The sequence below is a fragment of the Herpailurus yagouaroundi genome, unplaced genomic scaffold, assembly GCF_014898765.1.
Source record: "Herpailurus yagouaroundi ecotype Mexico unplaced genomic scaffold, PumYag 159, whole genome shotgun sequence".
Taxonomy (NCBI): domain Eukaryota; kingdom Metazoa; phylum Chordata; class Mammalia; order Carnivora; family Felidae; genus Herpailurus; species Herpailurus yagouaroundi.
In genome coordinates, this window is record NW_024412400.1 from 8,809,467 (window position 1) to 8,830,195 (window position 20,729).

Below are 20,729 nucleotides of genomic sequence, written 5' to 3' on the forward strand. Positions count from 1 at the left end.
CGCGCCCGGGGGGCGGAGGGCGGCGGCCGGGCCCGGGTTCCGGTAGCGCTGCTCCTCGGGGGCCCCCGGGGCGCCGCTGGAGGGGAGGGGGCGACGCGAGGGCGCGTCCGGGAGCTCGATGGCCGGCGGGGGCGGGCGGGCGCGGGGGAGGCTGTGGTTTCCGTCCGGGGCTCCGGCCGCGGCCGAGTTTGGGGGAGGGACCCTGCGCCTCGGGATGCTCCGGGCCGGGGTGGGGGGCGGGGTGGGGACGGAGGGTGGGGGTGCTCCGCCTTCCCAGCCCCAGCGGGGAGTTGGGGTACGGGTGCTGGGCCTGGGACGCCAGCCTAGGTCCCATCTGCCGGGCCGATAGGGCCAGGAGACTTTCTGTTCCGATTCCCTCTTTCCGTTTCTCGAGAACGAATTAAGAGAATCCTTAAAGAGAATTGTTAGTATTTTTTTTTTTTTTAATGCCCTGTTTCTGTGAGTTTGGCACTGGTTCTTGTTTGGATCCGAGCAACTTTAAACCTTAGAGGAACCAAACTCCTAGTGCAGACGGCGCGATGCGTCAGTAGGGCTTGCACGAATAAATCCATGTCCTGCACCTAAATTTTCTTGTTCCGTGCAGGTGAGTGGAAACGGCGTGCAATGTACTGAGAGTCTTGGATTTACGGCGGTGGGTGTGAGACCCTTGTAAAAATAGGGGCGGGGGCCAGGGCGACTGGCTTTTACTGTTTATCAAGCGAACCGCGGGATTCAGCTTCTGACTGCTTGGAGGAGAATCTTGGTAGAAATGATGTATTCAGATACTTTTATGGCAGCTAAACGTGATTTTTGGAGCACGTTTTTCTTTTCAGCGGAGTGAATTTTTCCCTCGCTACAAAATTGACCAAATGAAATTCAAGTGTTGCAACTTCTTTCAGTGTTTTGTCTCGGGAGAGGATTTTGAACAGAGACTTTCGAAGTTCTCAAAGCCAGCTTCTGAATCCGCGAAACTTAAAAGCTTTGGCAGTTGGGTGTAGTTGTTTCCTTGGTTTTCTGTTCCCTTTCGCAGGGAGCATTGTGTCCATACTTTGTATCTTCCAGACATCTGTGGTCTCCCCTCCCCCCCGAGTTTGTGAGTGGTGAATGAAGAGAGACTGGCCTGCTGGTATGCAGAGGTCGGCAAAAGGAAATCGAGGAGTGGTTTTAGTGAAATGAGAGCTTTGTGTCGTGAATAGTGGTGGCTTAGACTAGACATCAACTTGAAGAGACGGCTATCCTTTGATAAAGTCTAGGCTACTGTTTCTCAGATCGTTGGAGTTATAAAGCATTTTGTGTGGAATTTAGGAAGCCATTTCGTTACTGTGAGTTGTTGAACATTCAGTACCTTCAGATATTCTTCGTGTGAACTTGTCTTCGTCCTACAAAATAGTCGACAAGCCTTGAAATGTGTTTACGTAATGCTACTGTTAAGTATCCGCTTAGATTAGTGACCTAAACTACTTTGGAGGCTTTGTTTTGGGTCTAAACAGGCTGCTGCAGTATTTATTTTAAACCCACAGAAATCTCTGGATTTAAAAAAAAAGTACCATTATGGTTACTTGAGAATATCATTTCACAAAATTTGCTCAATTTGCACCAGTATTCATTACTTTGACCTAGTCTTTGTTCTGAAGGCCATGTACAAGGACAAGGCCCTAAAGTGATTGCAACAGTAACTTGAAAAACTTGCAGAAGACTGTTCTATAGGATTAAAGGAATGCTGAGACTATTCAAGTCTGAAGTCCTTGAGGGGGAAATGAAATGCAGTAGGAAGTTTAGTATAGCATGCAACTTAGAGTCCTTGTGGAGTCCTAGGCTTGAGATTCTTCTCCCCGAGGTTGGGGAACAGTCGTTTTAAAGAGTTTCCAGGGAAAATGAAGTTTTAAGAATAAGGTGGTTAATGAAAAAGTAAAACCACTGTTTTTTACCACTGTTCAAGTGTCAAGAAGCATTCAAAAGTTTTCTTTTTTTGAACCAGTTGTTGTTATCTGACTACTTTCTTTGCCAAGAGTTTATGTAGAGTGTAGAGTAAGTATTAAACTTCTCAAACTGAATTGAGCTTCCTATTATTACTAGTCAGGCCTAGAGTAAAAATTCCTCACATAAATAAAGTTTTGTGTGCTTGTTTTCAGAGAGATACTTCCCAAATAGAAGGGAAGACATGAATGAAGTAGGCCAATTTCTCTAAGGGTATTTGAAGGTGTAGCACTTAGGAAAACTGTCTGCAGATACCCGTCTTTATTGTTTGGAGGGTGGGAAGAAGAGCGTAAATATTGAAACTAGGGAGGTGGGTAATTCAGAAGTTTGAGTATCTTTTTTTATAGTTTTAAGAAGCGGTGAAATTAAAACTCCAGAAATGGACTAAGTATATTTAGCCAAGTGAAACTTTTGTGTTATTGAAATGAAAGAATGTATCTGTTCAGTTACAACAAGATTTTGTTTCTCTTTCATGGTTTACTAGTTGCTGATAATCAGGGGGTGAATTTTAAGTTTGTACTTAGAGCTTGGTGGGAAGTGTGCTTGATTGCTAACCCAGGACGGAAGGGGTGAACGCCTTTTAGAGTAGGACACACTTTTTCAGTATCAGCAACTGTTGTGTAGTGCATATAGACTTGTGACATTGTTTTTGAAAACATGAGTTGTATTAACCTTGTTTTCTTGTAACTCTCTTTTTGTTGGGAATGTGATATCTTCTGTTGAAATAGCTTGACTGAAAACATTTTTATACCATAAAAGTAAATAGTAAACAAAGACTAGGGACTGCTTCTGAGGATTCCAGAGCATGTAGCTACTGCCTCCAGTACCCTAATATAGAGGATACTGATTTGCAGAATCAGTTCTCATTTTTCAACAGACCATTGTTAATGTGATGCTGTTCTAATTGTGTGATTAGATAACTGGCTAATAGGCTAAAATAAGTATATACTTCTCAGGTTCCACAAAGGGGGAAAATGTGTGATTTATGTTGCTTGAAAATGAGTAGGAGGGGCGCCTGGGTGGCGCAGTCGGTTAAGCGTCCGACTTCAGCCAGGTCACGATCTCGCGGTCCGTGAGTTCGAGCCCCGCGTCAGGCTCTGGGCTGATGGCTCAGAGCCTGGAGCCTGTTTCAGATTCTGTGTCTCCCTCTCTCTCTGCCCCTCCCCCGTTCATGCTCTGTCTCTCTCTGTCGCAAAAATAAATAAATGTTGAAAAAAACATTAAAAAAAAAAAAGAAAATGAGTAGGAATTAACTCAATGGCTTTTCATCATTTAAACTCAGGAGAAGGTTATTTCTTCTGTTGACTTAAGAATGCCGCTTTTGCGTTTCATGCAAGACTGAGCTTGACTCAGTTGGAAACTTAGACCCCTCTGTTGAGGCTTGAACCCTGCTGTCCTTAAAAGTATGTATAAAACTTATTTTCTCTGAAGAAAAAGATGCTCTTAACAGAGAAAAGTAAGTTAAATTAGGAACCCTGTTTTAGAGTTTAACTGCCTTTTTAAAATTTAATTGTGGACATCTCTTAAGAGACATTCCCACCCCCAGAGTCTCCCTCAAACCTGATGCTGCAGCAGAGTGAGAGTAGTGTTAGGGCATGTTTTCATTGCATACTTTGGTCATGTTGAGTGCCCTCCAGTGGATATAATGTAATGCTTCTGGTTTTTTTGTTTTTTGTTTTTTTTTTTACCCCCAGCAAGTTTGTATGGAATCTATTTTTGGATAATTCTGATGAGAACGCATCAATTGGGAAACCTTTTGAATTCTAGAATAATTTATTCATATTAATATTTCTGATTAAAAGACTGGCTTGAGAAAATGTCATTTCAACCAATATTTATAGGAGAGAGATCAAAGTTAAAATAGGGATCACATATTTAAGTCACTTTAAGTAGGTTAAGTATATCATAATGGTAAAACCAAAAACTGATAATTTGGGGGTAAAAGATCAGGTGTTTAGCAATCTTAATGAGTTACAGAAACTAAAATGGTCAGCAAAGGTTAATTGAATCACTCAATTTGTCTAAATCCATTACATGATAAAACATGAGTAAGTGCTCAACTCAGTTATATTATTAAGGAATATGTCTGTGTTAGGATCTAGATAAAAACAAAGCTAGCTGAGTCAGTGTATGTGAACTCTGGACCATAGTTACTATAGGCTCTCATTGTGTAGAGTTGTGGGTGGTGATACACTAATTTTTTGCCCTTTAAGTTTTTCAATAAAAACCTTTCTCCATGCTCCTGTATTAAAGTTCTTATGTTTCTGTTAGTAACACTTTTTTTTATGAATATACTTGTTTCAAATAGGATTATTAGTAACAAGAATAAAGTGTATTCTCAATTACCTTTTGGAAGTCAGATGTTAATTTTACGGAAAACTCATCGGCTTAGAAAAAATTTTAGATGTCTTTTTCATAATGGGTGGTTGAAATGAAATTGAAAAGTTGATGTAGGGAAGGGAAATGACAGTATTTTTGCTCTTGGAATTCAGCATAATATTGTGGAAATGTTAATGATTTTTTGACTATTTGAGAAATGTATTATAGTTAGGAGTTTTTTTTTTTTTTCTTTAAACACGGCAAGAATGTCTCAATTGTTTTATGTAAGTGGTTATTCCAGAATGGATTGTATTCCTTCATAAAGAATCATTTTTGGAATTAGATGTCCAGGTTACTTCTTAGTATTTGCAGCATTTATTATTTCTAAGGTCAAATAGCTTCTGTCCCAATTTTCCAAGATTTTTATAAGAGATGAGAGTAGATTTGAAAGTTCCTTTAAAAATCATGTACATACAGTTTACTGAAAAAGTCTACCTATTAGGGACTTAATTTATCTCTTGAAATTGGCTGACATACAACATGTTGGCATTCAAGATAAGTGACAAAAGTAAGATTGTTTTCAAAAGCCATATAGGTTTGGTCTTCTGTTATAGTGGGAATGGCCTCTCAGTGTTTCTAGGACCAGACAGCATGGGGTGTCTGAGACCGTGGGCTGCAAGAAATTGGAGAGTACAAGTTCCATCTAAGCAGCCAGTCTTCGGTTCCAGCCATTGTGTTGGTATATTCCCACATGAACTGTATTGTTCATATTGTCATATCATCTGATTGGTTTTTTTTGAGAGAAGAAGGATCAGATTAATGTGCATCCTTTGATTTGCACATGTTGGTGAATGAAATTCATGTTTAAAGACACTGTTCAGCACAAATAAAATACACCTACTAGCAGGATACTGCTAGTTTGTAACATCTGCAGTACTTCCATTTAGAGTACAGTTCTTAATGATTCTGAAATGAAGATAATATGAATCTGTGGGTTTGTATAACTTAGGAAATAAGATTGTTAAACTATTAGGGTTATGTTTTGGCACTTGGAAGATGCCTTCTATCAATTGATTATACACAGGAACTTAACATTTTCATGTGATTGTGAAATCTGGAAGACTCAATTAAGTTTAGGAATTATAAGATGGTTTGGGTCAAGGAAAAGGAAAAATAACAACTTGATCATCTTAATTATAGCTTTTTAAAGTATTTTTAAAAGAGATCTCAAAACTTAATCTGTGAAGGTATTAAAAACACTGGAGATACTGTGACTGCATGTACATAATCATGTCAGCCTAAAATTTTATTAATGCCTTTAAATCATGTTCTCCTGGTTTTTATCTGAAGTCTACACTTTTTTTAAAAAATTAATTTTTTTAATGTTTATTTATTTTTGACAGAGAGACAGAGCATGAGTGGGGGAGAAGCAGAGAGAGAGGGAGACACAGAATCCGAAGCAGGCTCCAGGCTCTGAGCAGTCAGCACAGAGCCCAACGCGGGGCTCGAACCCACGAACCGTGAGGTCATGACCTGAGCCGAAGTCGGACGCTTAACCAACAGAGCCACCCAGGCACCCCTAAAAAAAAATTTTAATGTTTATTTTTGAGGCCGAAAGCATGAGTGGGCGAGGGGCAGAGAGAGAGGGAGACACAGAATCTGAAGCCAACTCCAGGCCCGATGTGGGGCCAAACCCACGAACCAAATCTTGAGATCATGACCTGAGCTGAAATTGGATGGTGAACCACCTGAGCCACCCAAGTACCCCTGAAGTCTACACTTTTAAGATAAACTATTATCAGACCAAATCCAAAACTTAAAAACAAAGTTTAGATAAGTAAAAATATATTGAACGTAAGTTTTATTTAAATTAATGGCATTCTATTATTTGGTCAGAATAAATTTATAAAGGCAGTTAGATTTTGGTTAAATCTTTTTTTGCTAGGGTAAAAATTTTCATTTCCGGAGTTGGAAAAGTTGGCAGACTACATGTTTAATTACATATTTAACCTGCAGACTACATGTTTAAATGACAAGCAAGCTATGTCTGGACTGAAAGTGCAATGCATAGGACAACATTGGTTATAAAAAGCAGTATCTGAGAATAGTGCTACAAATGTATTTTATACGATATGGTATAGAATACAAACTAAACTGATCAATGGACTTTTTACAAAACATCTGTCTCAGAGGTTACTGACTCCCTGGCCTATCCTCCTATCCCTGTGTAACTTTACCAAGCCACTGTAAAGTTTCCCTTACAATATTCCAGAAATTTCCGGCCTTTGATTTCTTTTGAACTTGTTGAAAAGGCTCCCCCTCATTCCCAGCAGTTTGAATAGTGTGAACAGCTGGATGATGCTGGGGTGAAAATGCTCCATAGCACTTCCCGTTTTCTCTCCTATTTTTTTCCCTCTCTTAATTTCTTCACTAACGTTCCCACAGTTCTACTTGTGATTTCGTCATTCACATGTTGTTATGCCGGTAGTTTCCTTTCAAAATTCGTAACAGGTATGTTAAACAATTAGTTTAAAAAATTGGGCAGGGGGAGAGATTTTTAACCTGTCTACGTTCTTTCAAGTTCATAAATCCTTGTGGCATACAAACCATATCTGTGATTCATAAGTCTTATCTTAAATGCTGGTAGTTGATTTGACTTGGAAGTAAAAGATGTGCAAAGGCCGAAGGGCTAGTTTAATAAGCTTCTTTTATTAAAAGGGTTTTATGATAGCTTAAATAATTGTGATATATGTGTATGTACATATACCCATTTTATTAGACATTGTCCATATAAAAATGACTGCAGAATTTCTTGGAAATACAATTTGAAGGTGATCTTAAATGATTGTAGTAATTTGCACCGAGGGGTGGTTGTTGTAAACTACTCTATTTTTTAAGTATAATTAAGTGGTTTGGGGGTAAGAGTGTAGGGAGCAAGTCTTTGAAGTTTTCCACATACTAGATGAGTGCCGTATGTGTAAAGCAGGAACCAGAGTTTCTTAGACATATTTTTCAATCTAACTGTGGAGGTTTCCCAAGTCGAGTTCCATTCCACTGTGTAGAAAGTGCTGGCTGAGACACCTAAAGTATTTTCTGAGCTACTGAAAGAATGCAGTGGTGTCAGACATATATCTCCCTAATAGTTCATAGATGCAAAAGTGGACACCAAATGTTACAGGACACCTAGTATGCGTGGACATAGAACTCTTTAGATAGCTTAGTAAGTTTAGTCTGTTTTCTCGCATTTTGCTTGATTTTAAAGTTTGGTTTTTTAGGCTCAGCTAATTGGATCCCTTTTTTTTTTGTAAGAATACGTACTGATCTGCTTGAAGAATACCCTGACTATATGCTAAAGGACTTCACGTTTCTCCCTTTGCCATTATATCCCAGATACTATGTTTCTCTAGAAAGCTCCAAGACAGGAAGACTATTTAACCTTCTCTGCTTTTCAGATGAGTCCCCTCTCGTCCATCAGAAGCTAAGCAGGAACTCCTTCAACACCCTGTCAGTCTGCATCGAGTGTCCATCTTTAAAATGGAGGAGGGACACCTGGGTGGCTCAGTTGGTTAAGTGTCTTGACTCCTGATTTCGGCTCAGGTCATGATCTCACACTTCACAGAGAGATCAAGTCCTGAGTTGGGCTCTGCTCTGAGAGCCTCCTTGGGATTCTCTCCCCCTCTGTGCCTCTTCCCCGCTTTCATGTGTGCTTTCTCTCAAAATAAATAAATAAACTTAAAAAAATAAAATAAAATGGAGGAAATAGTATATTCTGGTCAGAGGCCAGTCCTGACCCATGTGGTTTCAAGGACTTTGTTCTTTCAGTTCTACCTAACTCTTCTGTATTAGCCTTATCCCTTCCTCCAGATTCTAATCCCGTTACTTTTTAAGTCTCCATCTCCCACCTTTTATCACTCACTGTACCTTATGTAACTCCTAGAACTCCTTTTATTTTCAGTGTATTCTGGGAATGTTCCCTTCTCTCTCTTACTCCAACTGTAACCTAGTCTGTCCCCTGATAATGCTACTTCCTTGCAGCTCTCTCAGTGGTAAATGTTTTCCCTTTTTGCACACATTTTACTACTAAGCTGAGAGGTAGAGACAGTGTCTTTGTTTTTCATTCACTTCTTAACCGTTATTTTCCAGAACTTCGATCTTTGACTCTCATGCCATCAAATTATACTACCCCCTACCCCTCTTTATTTCAGTCATCTACTGACTTCCTGGGGAGGTGTTGGGATATTTGAGAAGAGAAGAAAAAGTAAGGAGGGTCATCTCCCTCCTTCCTTGAACACTTTATTAGCTTGGCTCAGTGTCCTCTTTTATTTCTGTCATAATTCTTGGAGATATCAGTGTCTGTGTAGAGCAGCGCTACTCAAAATGTCGTCTGGTCTGAACTGTTTGTTACTAGTGAGGATTATGATAAGGGGTTTGTGCCAGAATATAAATCACCTCTGTCACTAAATTCACTGTTTAGTCCAGCTGACTTTTTTTTGCAGCAAGTCTTTTTTGATAAAGGAAGCAGCATGTTTGATTTATAATCTGGCACAGGCTCCTCATGGTGTCGTGGTCTGGCTCTTTGAGGAACACTGGTATAAAAGATGTTCTGGCCTATTCCTTTCTTTTCTTCTCCTCCAGTGATCTCATTTTTCACTCTAATTCAACCACATGTTCCCATTGTCATATCCTAGAATGCTTCGTCTTATACTAATTACTACCCCCTCCCCAATCTCATTTCTTTTTTTTTTTTTAAGTTTATTCTGAGAGAGAGCAGGGGAGGGGCAGAGAGGGAGAGAGAGAGAGAGAATCCCAAGCAGCCTTAGTGCTGCCAGCACAGATCTGGATGTGGGGCCAAACTCTCTGAACCGTGAGATCATGACCTGAGCTAAAATCAAGAGTCAGGACACTTAACTGACTGGGCCAGGTGCCCCTCTCCAATCTGATTTCAAGTGCCCCACTTTCTTATATACACTTTCAACACTTACATACACTTATATACACTTATATACACTTTCAACAACTTTGTCTCTCCCTGGCTTCATCCCCAGTGGTCCCCAGTCTGTTAGTTCGCTCTCTTTTATGATTGCATCATTCTTTTCCTCTAACATTCCAACACCTTGTCCCCTATTCTTCCTCATCTAATACCCTTGCTTTCTACCTCACTAAGCATATTGAATGATTTAAAAAATTCTGCATGCTCCTGTATCTGTGACTGTGCGCTTTACTTTCTCCATCACTGGATGAACTGTAGTGTTCCGAGACAACCAGTTCATTTGTATACTAGATCTCGTTCCCTTCTTGGTCTCAAGAATATTATCACTGTCCTCAGTCTCCCTTCTCCTGCATCATTGGTTTTTCCTTCTGTGCTGGCTCTTCCCATGAGCACACAAACATGATATTGCTTACCTCATTTTAAAACAATTTTTTCTTCCTGTCTCCCCTTTTACCCACCACCCACACAAAATAGCTTGAAACAATTGCTTTTATTCACTCTCCCTTTCTTTTGAACCCATACCAGGAAATCACCATGTTATAAATTAACAGTCCTCATCTCATTTAACCTCTGAGTAGCATTTGGCACAGTTGCTTGAAACACTTTCTTTGGCTTCTAGGCTACGATGTCTGCTAGCAGGTTTTCTTCCTGCCTTGCTGGTGGTTCCTTCTTAGTCTCCTTTGGGTTTTCTGTTCTCTCTCTGATCTCTTTATTGATGTGACTGAGAGTTTAGTCTTAAGACTTACTTTTTGTTGTCTAAATACACTCTCTAGTCTCATAGCTTTAAACAGATGGCATTTAATCTGTTTGCTTCGGACTTCCAAATTTATATCCCTAGCTTGGGTTTCTCTCCTAAACTTTAGATTCTAATACCCAGCTATTTTGAAGAAAAATTTTGGGGTGTCTAAGAAGTATCACAGACTTAACTTTTCTAGAAATGAGCTCTCAATTTCCCCTAATGGCTGCTTCTCTTAGTTGTTTCTGAATGGAACTGTTATCTTTCCAGTTAACTCAGGCTTTTCTTTTTTTTTTTAAATTTTTTTAATATATATATATATTTTTTTGAGAAAGCATGCACGCACAAACAGGGGAGGGGCAGAAAGAGGGAGATACAGAATCCAAAGCAGGCAGGCTCCAGGCTCTGAGCTGTCAGCACAGAGCCCGACGTGGGGCTCAAACTCACAAACTGAGATCATGACCTGAGCTATAGTTGGATGCTCAACCAACTGAGCCACCCAGGCGACCCCCGCCCCCCACTTCTTTAAAAAAGATTTTTTTTTTTTAATTTTTTTTTTCAACGTTTATTTATTTTTGGGACAGAGAGAGACAGAGCATGAACGGGGGAGGTGCAGAGAGAGAGGGAGACACAGAATCGGAAACAGGCTCCAGGCTCTGAGCCATCAGCCCAGAGCCTGACGCGGGGCTCGAACTCCCGGACCGCGAGATCGTGACCTGGCTGAAGTCGGACGGTTAACCGACTGCGCCACCCAGGCGCCCCTAAAAAAGATTTTTTAATGTTTATTTTTATTTTTGAGAGAGAGAGAGAGTGCCAGGTACTCAGACTTCTAATCATATTGTTCTTTTTCATTTTTTGGTGTTTATTTATTTTGAGAGAGAGACAGAGACAGAGAACTGCCAGCAGGCTCCATGCCGTCAAAGCAGAGTGCAACACAGGGCTCGAACCCATGAATGGCGAGGTCATGATGTGAGCGGAAATCAGGAGTCACACGCCTAACTGACTGAGCCTCCCAGGCAGCCCTAACCATATTGTTCTTGACTCCTGTTTCTCTAACACTCAGTATGGAAACCCTGTCTGTAAATCCTGTTTTTTCTCCCTTTAACAATATCTAAAATCTAACCATTTCTAACCATAGCAGTACCGTTGTCATCATTTGCCTGGGTTACTGCAAAGGCTTCCTAACTGGTCTCCCTACTTACACCTCTGCTCTTCTAAAATATATCTTCAACACAGCAGCCAGAGGTAACCCTTACAAAGCAGTAGATATGTAACTTTTCTGTTCAGAAACCTCCAGGTGCTTACCCAGTAAAAGCACAAATCCCTCCGTGTCTACACTCTCTTTATCACTTACTACTTTTGTCTTCTTTATCTGTGCAGGCTGTTATGTTTTTCCTCCAACTGGTCAAGCATGATCCCATATCATGGCTCACTTCCTCATCCCCTTCAGGCTTTTTTCTTGCTGTGCTGTCTAAAATCACAGTCCTTCCCCATCTTCCTATCTCCTTTCTTGCTTTATGTTTCTCCATAGCCCTTGTCACTCTCTAACATAATATTTTGGTTTTTTTGATTGTTTGTTTTCTTTTTTCTTAGCCTACTAGAATGTAAACTCCAGAAAGACAGGGATTTTTGTCTGTGTCCTTCACTGCTTTCTTCCTCCCAGTGCCTAGAGTCATACTACATAATAGATGATCAGTAAGTATGTGTTGAGTGAATCTTATCATCTCATTTAGATCATTCCCAGTAGCATACAGGTATATTCCAGACATTTGCAGAGATGGTTCCTTCTTGTCATTTATGGCTCATGTTTAGATACCACTTCTACGTTGAGGTCTTTTCTGTTCGCTCATTTTAATTTTATCATATTCTATTCTTTTATTTGGTTTGTGGCACTTAATTATACTCTGAAATAACACTGTTTGCTTGTTTGTTCTTTCTTCCTCTCCTGATCTTGTCCTGATTTTATATCTCTGGTGCTCAGAAGAATGTCTAGAAGTTATGGGTGCACAGTAAAGGTGTGTTGGCTGGGTGAATATTCTAGAAATGACACCCTTTGTTTTCCTCCGGCTAATGCCCCATTTACTTCTCTGCTCTATTTCATGGTGTGTCCATACCCTATGGACATGTCTGCACTTTTTCATCTCCCATTCCAGGTCATGCTCTGCTTTCATTATTTCAGCGACTATGCTCTGCTGAGCTCCTATTGGACCTGCGTGTTGACCAACCGTGTGGATACTTTTTAGCTTTAGTCTTGCTGGACCACCTAGCATTTGGTATTATGTATATATTTCTTTCTTCCTTCTGTAACACCTTCCTTCTACTCACCAGTAGAATTTTCTGTGGTGGTGGAAATGTTCTACATCTATGTTGCCCCGTGTGGTAGCCACCAGCTACATGTGGCTCTAGAGCATTTGAATATGGCAATATGAAAAACTAAATTTTTTATGAAAGTAAATGTAAATAACCGCATGTAACAAGTGGCTGCCATATTGGACAGTGCAGTTCTAGAAACATTCTCCTCTTTTTTCCTACATTGCACTAAACTTAGTATCACAACTTAATTGCTCAACCCAAATACGTAGGACTCTTCTTTAATTCCACTTATCCTACTTTAATTCCTCTCATTTATTAGAACTAGTCCATCAACAGTCTTATTGTTTCTACCTCCAAAGTATTTCTCCAGTGTAGCTATTTTTGTGCTTAGTGCTACGATCTGAGCTTAAGCTGCCACCACCTATTACCTGGACTATTTGCTATGGTTTCTTTACAGGTTCCCTTTTTTATTTCTTGTTCTCTTTCAGTTGTTTTCCCATATAACCAAAACCAGCTTTAAAAACTCCATGAGATCTTGTTATTAACCAGCTTATGACCTTTCGTGGACTTTCAGTGGCACTTAGGAAAAAGAAATGCATTCCTGAACCGAAGGCTAGACAGCCCTACACAATCTGGCTATTTTCAGCCTCATCTCATTGCATCCACTCTTTCCCACTATAATTGAACCACTCTGGTCTCAAGGTTTAGTTCTTAAAGTGATCGGGTCTTCATGACTCTGGGCTTCTGTACATGTTATTTCTTGTTTCTGGAATGTTTCTGCTCTGCTCCTTACATGCTGGCTCTTTTGCATCCTTCTTCAAGTCTCAGCTTGAAAATTACCTTCAAGAAGGCTTTGTCCACTCTAAAACCTTCCATTTGTCCTTGTGTCATTCTACTCCCTTCTTCCACTTGTGACTTAGTTATATACACTTATCACTCTTTGTAATTGTTTATTCACTTATTGTTTCCCTTCCGGTCAAGGATGCAAGGACCATATCTGCTTTAATTGCCACTGTATACCCAGAATCTATTACACGTCCTCGCGAGTAGCAGTTACATAAAAATTTGTTGAATAAATCTTTTTTTTTTAATATGAAATTTTTTGTCAAATTGGTTTCCATATAACACCCAGTGCTCATCCCAACAGGTACCCTCCTCAATGCCCATCACCCACCCTTCTCTCCCTCCCACCACCCATCAACCCTCAGTTCTCAGTTTTTAAGAGTCTCTTACGTTTTGGCTCCCTCCCTCTCTAACCCTTTTTTTTTTTTTTTTTTTCCTTCCCCTCACCCATGGTCTTCTGTTAAGTTTCTCAGGATCCACATAAGAGTAAAAACATGTGGTATCTGTCTTTCTCTGTATGACTTATTTCACTTAGCATCACACTCTCCATTTCCATCCACGTTGCTACAAAAGGCCATATTTCATTCTTTCTCATTGCCACGTAGTATTTCATTGTGCATATAAACCACAATTTCTTTATTCATTAGTTGATGGACATTAAGTCTCTTTCCATAATTTGGCTATTGTTGAAAGTGCTGCTATAAACATTGGGGTACAAGTGCCCCTATGCATCAGCACTCAATAAATGAAATCTATGCATACGTTGTATTCATGCCCTTGGTATTGCTATGTCCTTGAACTGTTGAGTAAATGAAGGAATTGTGGGAAAACTTGTGAAACAAAATCTTGATTAACAAATTGGCAAATTGAGAAAACAAAAAACAATATGCCAATGAGACATTGATATATACCTCCAGGTTATGACTCATTTTACTGGTGTATTTTTGGACTTCGAACAGATTTAGAGCTATTATTCCTTGAAGGTTTTTTGTATTGAGATAATGAAAGTAGTCACATTTTGAAAATAAAAGCTTTCTAGCTCACTCTACCTTTTGTAGTATTCTGCTATTCTTTCTAAATATAAGAGAGCCTCATGATTAGGAAACTTGTTAATATGGTAAAGCTGTCAAAGGCAGCAAAAATGTCCTTCTGTTTGGGAGAGTAACATAAACTTGACATGTATGGTGGGGTATTGAAGGTTGATAAAAGATTAAGTAATTAGAATCTGTAGTGTCTTAATGAATAGATGCTTCTTTAGGAGCTGGTCCTGGGGTTGCTCTGTGGAGTCACATTTGTTTTAATTTAATTTAATTTGAGTTACTGACTAATGTTATATATATAAAACATTATACATATAACATTGTTATGCATGTAACAGCATGTTATATATAATAGAATTGAATCATATTATTTGTCTATAGCTGTAGCCCTTCTTTGGGGGTATCAGTGTCAGCAACATGTATGACGCTTCAAACAAATTAAAAATTGCAATGCCAGGGTCCTATCCCAGTTCTACTGGGATAGAGAACCATGGGGATGGAGCAGAGTCCTCTTGTTTTTTAAATTTCCAGGTAAGAACCATTGGAAGGATCTGGTAGTCAGTTTAAAGGGTCCTTCAAACAAAGTTGGAGATCTTTATAGTAAAAAAAGATTTTTAAAGGTATGCATATATTGAGGCTTAATTCTGGTTTAGTCCATACCCAGTCTTAATGGCCTAAATTGGTTTTCCCAAATAAATGGTCTTGTTGTGGCTTTCATGTGTCATTTGGTCCAGTTTTGTTTTTTACACAACCTGTTTCTGAAGATACAGGCAAAAACTGTGTGACCTCTCAAGTAACCTGTTAGCTCACTTAAAAACCCTTTCTGTTATGGGTCTTCACATTTAGGTTTAATGTACTTAATTAAAATGTAAACTCACTTGCCTTTGGTTTGTTGCCAGTGAAAGTATGTAATAAATAAATGAGGGGATGGTCAACTTCTGTCCTCCACGTGTTTCTGTATGGCCTGAGAACTAAGAATACGTTTTATATTTTTTAATGACTGATTAAAAAGTCAAGGATAAGATCTCTTGACATGTGAAATTATGGGAAATAGCAGATTTGCAATTTCCAGGAGTAAAGTTTTATTCAAGTACAGCCATGCTTGTTCATGTGCATGTTGTCTGTTGTTGCTTTCACACTACAAGAGAATTGAGTAGCTGTGACAAAGTTTTTTATTTTAATTTTTATTGTTGAAGTATAGTTGACGCACAGTGTTGTATTAGTTTCGTGTGTACCACGTAGTGACTTGACTGCTCATCATGATAAACAGTTGCCACTTATCACTATACAGTGCTATTACAATATTACTGACTGTGTTCCCAATGTCGTATTTTTCATCTCTGTGATGTATTTATCTTATGACTGGGAGTTTGTACCTCTGAATCCCCTTCACCTATTTCACCCATTCCCCCACCTCTTCACCCATACAGCAACCACTAGTTCTCTGTATTTATGAGTCTTTCTGGCTTTTTGTTCTTTTTTTTTTTTTTTTTTTTTTAGATTCCACATACAAGTGAAATCATATGGTATTTATTTTTCTTTATCTGACTTCACTTAGCATAATAATACCCTCTAGGGCCCTCCATGTTGTCCTGAATGGCAAGATTCCTTTTTTTTTTTTTTTTTTTTTAAGTGGCTGAGTGGTATCCCATTGTGTGTATGTATACCACATCATCTTTATCCATTCATCTGTGGATGAACATTTAGGTTGCTTCCATATCTTGGCTATTATAAATAATGCTGCAGTAAACATGGGGTGCATATATCTTTTCCAATTAGTGTTTTTGGGTTTTTTTGGGTACACACCTAGTTGTGGAGTTACTGGATCATATAGTATTTCTATTTTTCATTTTTTGAGGAACCTCCATACTGTTTTCTACAGTGGTTCCACCAATTTCCACTCTCACTGACAGTGCACAAGGATTCTCTTTTCTCCACATCCTTGCTAGCTCTTGTTATTTCTTGTCATTTTGATATTAGCCATTCTGAGTTGTGTGAGGTGATATCACATTGTGGTTTTGATTTGCATTTCCCTGATGATTAGTGGTGTTGAGCATCTTTTCATGTGTCTTTTGGCCATCTGTAGGTCTTCTTTTGAAAAATGTTTATTCAGGTCCTCTGTCCAGTTTTAATTGGATTGTTTGGGTGTTTTGGTGTTGAGTTGTAGAAGATGCTAACCCTTTATCAGTATATCATTTGCAGGTACCTTCTTCCATTCATTATGTTGCCTTTTCATTTTGTTGATGGTTTCCTTTGCTGTGCAGAGCTTTTTATTTTGGTGTACTCCCATCTTATGGCCCACAAAGCCTAAAGTAATTACTGTCTGGCCCTTTACAGAACAAGTTTGTTGACCTCTGTTTCAGATGAGATCTGTTCTTTCATAAATGAATATTTCATGTTTTAAAGGAATTTAAGAAGTCTCATAGGTTATACATAATTGTTTGTTGGCTATCTAAACCTTTGTATTACATTTTATTCTACTGTCTAGTTTTTGAACATCTTTCTTATTGGCACATTTAGTCTGCCAGATACCTAAAAGCTTATTACATGCTAAGCACTTTGGATACAGTGTGCAACTGAAGGGCCCCAGCCCTCACAGGGTTCACACATTGAACTTTTTTTCTTATTTTTTAAAGGTCTGTGTGCTGGTATGGTGGAAAAGGGAGACTCCTACAAGTGAAAAAGAGGAAGGTTATTGCTGAGGGATAGAAAGCATTGCATTAAATAAATTACTCCTAGAAGTCATTGACTCCCTGCCATTAATTCTTCCTATAGTCAGAGCCTAGAGATCAACATGTAGAAACTCTCTCGAAATAACTCTTCCATCTCCTTGGCACGATATACTCGTGTTTGATTGCATTTTCTTGTCAGCAGTAGTGCTGTCTGGCTAGGCACATAGTCAAAGTATGAAGTATATAGTGATTCACATCTTAGATTGATCTTTTTCTGTAGTCGCTGTTCAAAGAATATAGTTCTTTTTGTTAACCTTTCTCTTGAATTGATCTGTAACATTGTTAAATACTAATTGTCTTTAACTTTGGGGTGCGAGTGGGATATGTGATTTGATTAAAAGGGCACATGACTCTGAGCTTAAATGTAAGACCTGGATTTCAATTTTAATGGAGCAACTATACTCATTAACGGCTGCTAGTCAGACTTTTAATCTAATAATTTGGGGAATGTTGTCTACTTACAAGGTTGCTGGGAAAATTCAATGAAATAACATTAGGCTCAGAACTAAAGTTACTAAGCATTTAATAATGGTACATTGTTAAATACATCAAGGGCAAAATTAGATGTTTACCTGATGTTACGAGGCTGCATCCTCAAATTATTCTGTAAAATATATTATTTAAAATAAGTCCACAAAACTTGGCGCATTACATTGTGATGCAGTTGTTTCTTAGAATAGTACCACTTTAGTAGAACAAGAAATGAATGAAAATCTCTATGAAATTACTAAAAAATAGGAAAACTATTGATATAATTAAATAAAATGTTATTTGTCTAAGTATTTAAAAACTGCAGTGAGTTTGATCTCCTTGCTTTTGGAAAACATTATTATCCAAAGAATATGTCCTTTTTTTTTTTTTTTTAAAGCAATTTGTTCTTGCCTTGAGGTCCTAAATGGTTGCTGAGAAGTTACCATCTTTCCTTTGCAGAAAGTCTATTTTATGGGCCACTTAGCTTTTATGCTTAGAAACATTTCCTTAATGCTGTGTATCACTGGTTAACACACATAGGGGCTAAATGATTTATTTTCTTGGAGACATATAATTATTTTAAAGCTTATTTATTTTGAAAGAGAGAGAGTACGTTGTGCACGCACGTGCACGGGAGCAGAGGAGGGACAGAGAGAGAGGGAGGGAGGGAGGGAGAGCCTGATTCAGGGCTCCATCTCACAAAATCCATGAGCTGAAATAGGACGCTCAACCGACTGAGTCACCCAGGCACTGTGGAAAAGTATCATTTCTAATACTAATGTATTTAAAAAAATTTTTTTAATGTTTATTTTTGAGAGAGAGACAGTATGAGCCGGGGAAGACAGAGAGAGAGACAGAATCTGAAGCAGGCTCCAGGCTCTGAGCCCATGCGGGACTCAAACTCACAAGCTGTGAGATCATGACCTATGTGGAAGTCAGATGCTTAACTGACTGAGCTGCCCAGGTGCCCCAGATACGAATGTATTTTTTACATGCATTTAATTCTGGGAATGTATGCAAAAATGTCGTAAAATGTGCAAATGCTTTGCATATTAGATATGTGGGGGTTTTTTTCTGTGTCTTTCTTCATTCATTTTAAAGGCTACATAGTTATCCACTACTGCATCTCACCTGGATGATTTACCACTTACAGTAGCTTCCTTATTGGTGTCCCTGCTTTTCTTTGGCCCCTCACCATCTTTTTTTCCATACACACACTTAGAATGAACTCTGAAAAGACTACATCATAGTACATGTGTACCTCTAGTGGCTTCCTAGTGCACTTTGGATTTTATTTTATATCCTTGTTGATCTGGTCCTTTCTCTTTTCATAGTTCCTGATTTCTTGTTACACTGGTGACTTTTTAGTACCTTTACCAAACAGCTCATACCTTCCTTTCCACTTTTTTTCTGCATGAAGTGTTCTGCCCCATCTTAAGCTGGCTGGTTCCTCCTCCTCTGCTCAAATGTTCCTGTCATCCCATGCTTACCTAGAATAGCCCTTCTCCACCATTCACTCTCTTCTCACCTTGTTTATTTCTTTCACAGAAGTTCTCTTTAAATTGTTTTGTTTTTATTGCTTAACTTTCTAGTAGCAGAATCCAGGCTTTACTGGATGTACGAGCTTGAGTCTCAGACTCTGGTATTCACTCTTTTTTTTTTTTTTTCAACGTTTTTTATTTATTTTTGGGACAGAGAGAGGCAGAGCATGAACGGGGGAGGGGCAGAGAGAGGGAGACACCGAATCGGAAACAGGCTCCAGGCTCCGAGCCATCAGCCCAGAGCCTGACGCGGGGCTCGAACTCACGGACCGCGAGATCGTGACCTGGCTGAAGTCGGACGCTTAACCGACTGCGCCACCCAGGCGCCCCTCTGATATTCACTCTTACTGCAATGCCAGTAACATGAAAGGTGTTACATGTTTGTTCGGCAAGTGGATAAATTATTGTTCATTCATTGCCTTGTTGATGAGCATTTGGGTAATTTCCAGTTTTTTTCTATGAATGCTTCATTGTGCAGACCTCTTGGCATTCTTCTGTGAATATTGCTACAAATTATGTTTCTATTATAAAAATGGAATTTTAAAGTCAGAGGTTATTTACACATATTTAATGGGTAGTGCCAACCTACCCTCCAAAAAGTTTCTGGTAGTTGAACTACAGTTGATTCTAGAATAATGTGGGGATTAGGGGCACCGGTTCCCATGTAGTCCCAAGTCTGCATAAAACTTTGACTCCTCCAAAACTTAATGGCTAGTAGCCTACTGTTGATAGAGAAAAAAGCCTTAGCAATAGCATAAACAGGATTAAAACATTTTTTTGTGTGTGTTGTATGTATTAAGTACTGTATCCTTACCATAAAGTAAGCTAGAGAAAAGAAAATGTTAAAATCATAAGGGAAAATACATTTATTATAGTACTGTACTATAAAAAAACAAAAACAAATGTATACAAGAAACAAGTGTTGACCAGGATGTGGAGAAAAAGGAACCCTCTTACACTGTTGGTGGGAATGCAAATTGGTGCAGCCACTGTGGGAAACAGTATGGAGGTTTCTCAAAAAATTTGAAGTAGAATTACCCTGTGATCCAGTAATTCCACTACTGGATCTGTACCCAAAGAATACAGAAACACTAATTTGAAAAGATACATGCACCCTTATGTTTATTGCAGCATTATTTACAATACCTAAAGTATGGAAGCAGCCTAAGTGTCCATCGATAGATGAAGGATAAAGAAGATATAGTGGGTTGTGCATATGTATCTATACCTATACCTATACATCTATATTTATGTCAGATCCATAAGGATATAGAATAAAATCCAAAGTGCACTAGGAAGCCACTATAGGTGCGTGTACTATGATTTAGCCTTTTCAGAGTTCACTCTAGTGTGTGTTTGGAAAAAAAAAAGATGGTGAGGGGGCCAAAAGTATACACATACATACACACACACACACACACACACACACACACACACACAGTGGAATATTATTTAACCATAACAAGGAATGAAGTCTTGCCATTTGCAACAACATGAACAGAGCCAGACAGCATGATGTTAAGTAAAATAAATCTGTCGAAGACAAGTAACATATGATTCCACTCATACGGAATTTAAAAAGCCAAACATGAGCAAAGGAAAAAAGAGAGGCAAAACAAGAAACACTCTTAACTGAGAACAAACTGAGGGTTGAATGGGAGGTGGGGGAGAGGAGAAAGTGGGTGATGGGCATTGAGGAGGGCACTTGTTGGGATCAGCACTGGGTGTTGTATGGAAACCAATTTGACAATAAATTATATTAAAAAA

General features: G+C 39.0%; 1 protein-coding gene across 3 annotated transcripts in view; it reads left to right on the top strand.

Moving 5' to 3' along the window:
• CTNNB1 (catenin beta 1) overlaps positions 1-20,729 on the top strand; it is a 42,304-nt gene that overhangs the window by 726 nt on the left and 20,849 nt on the right. The window lies entirely within an intron of this gene.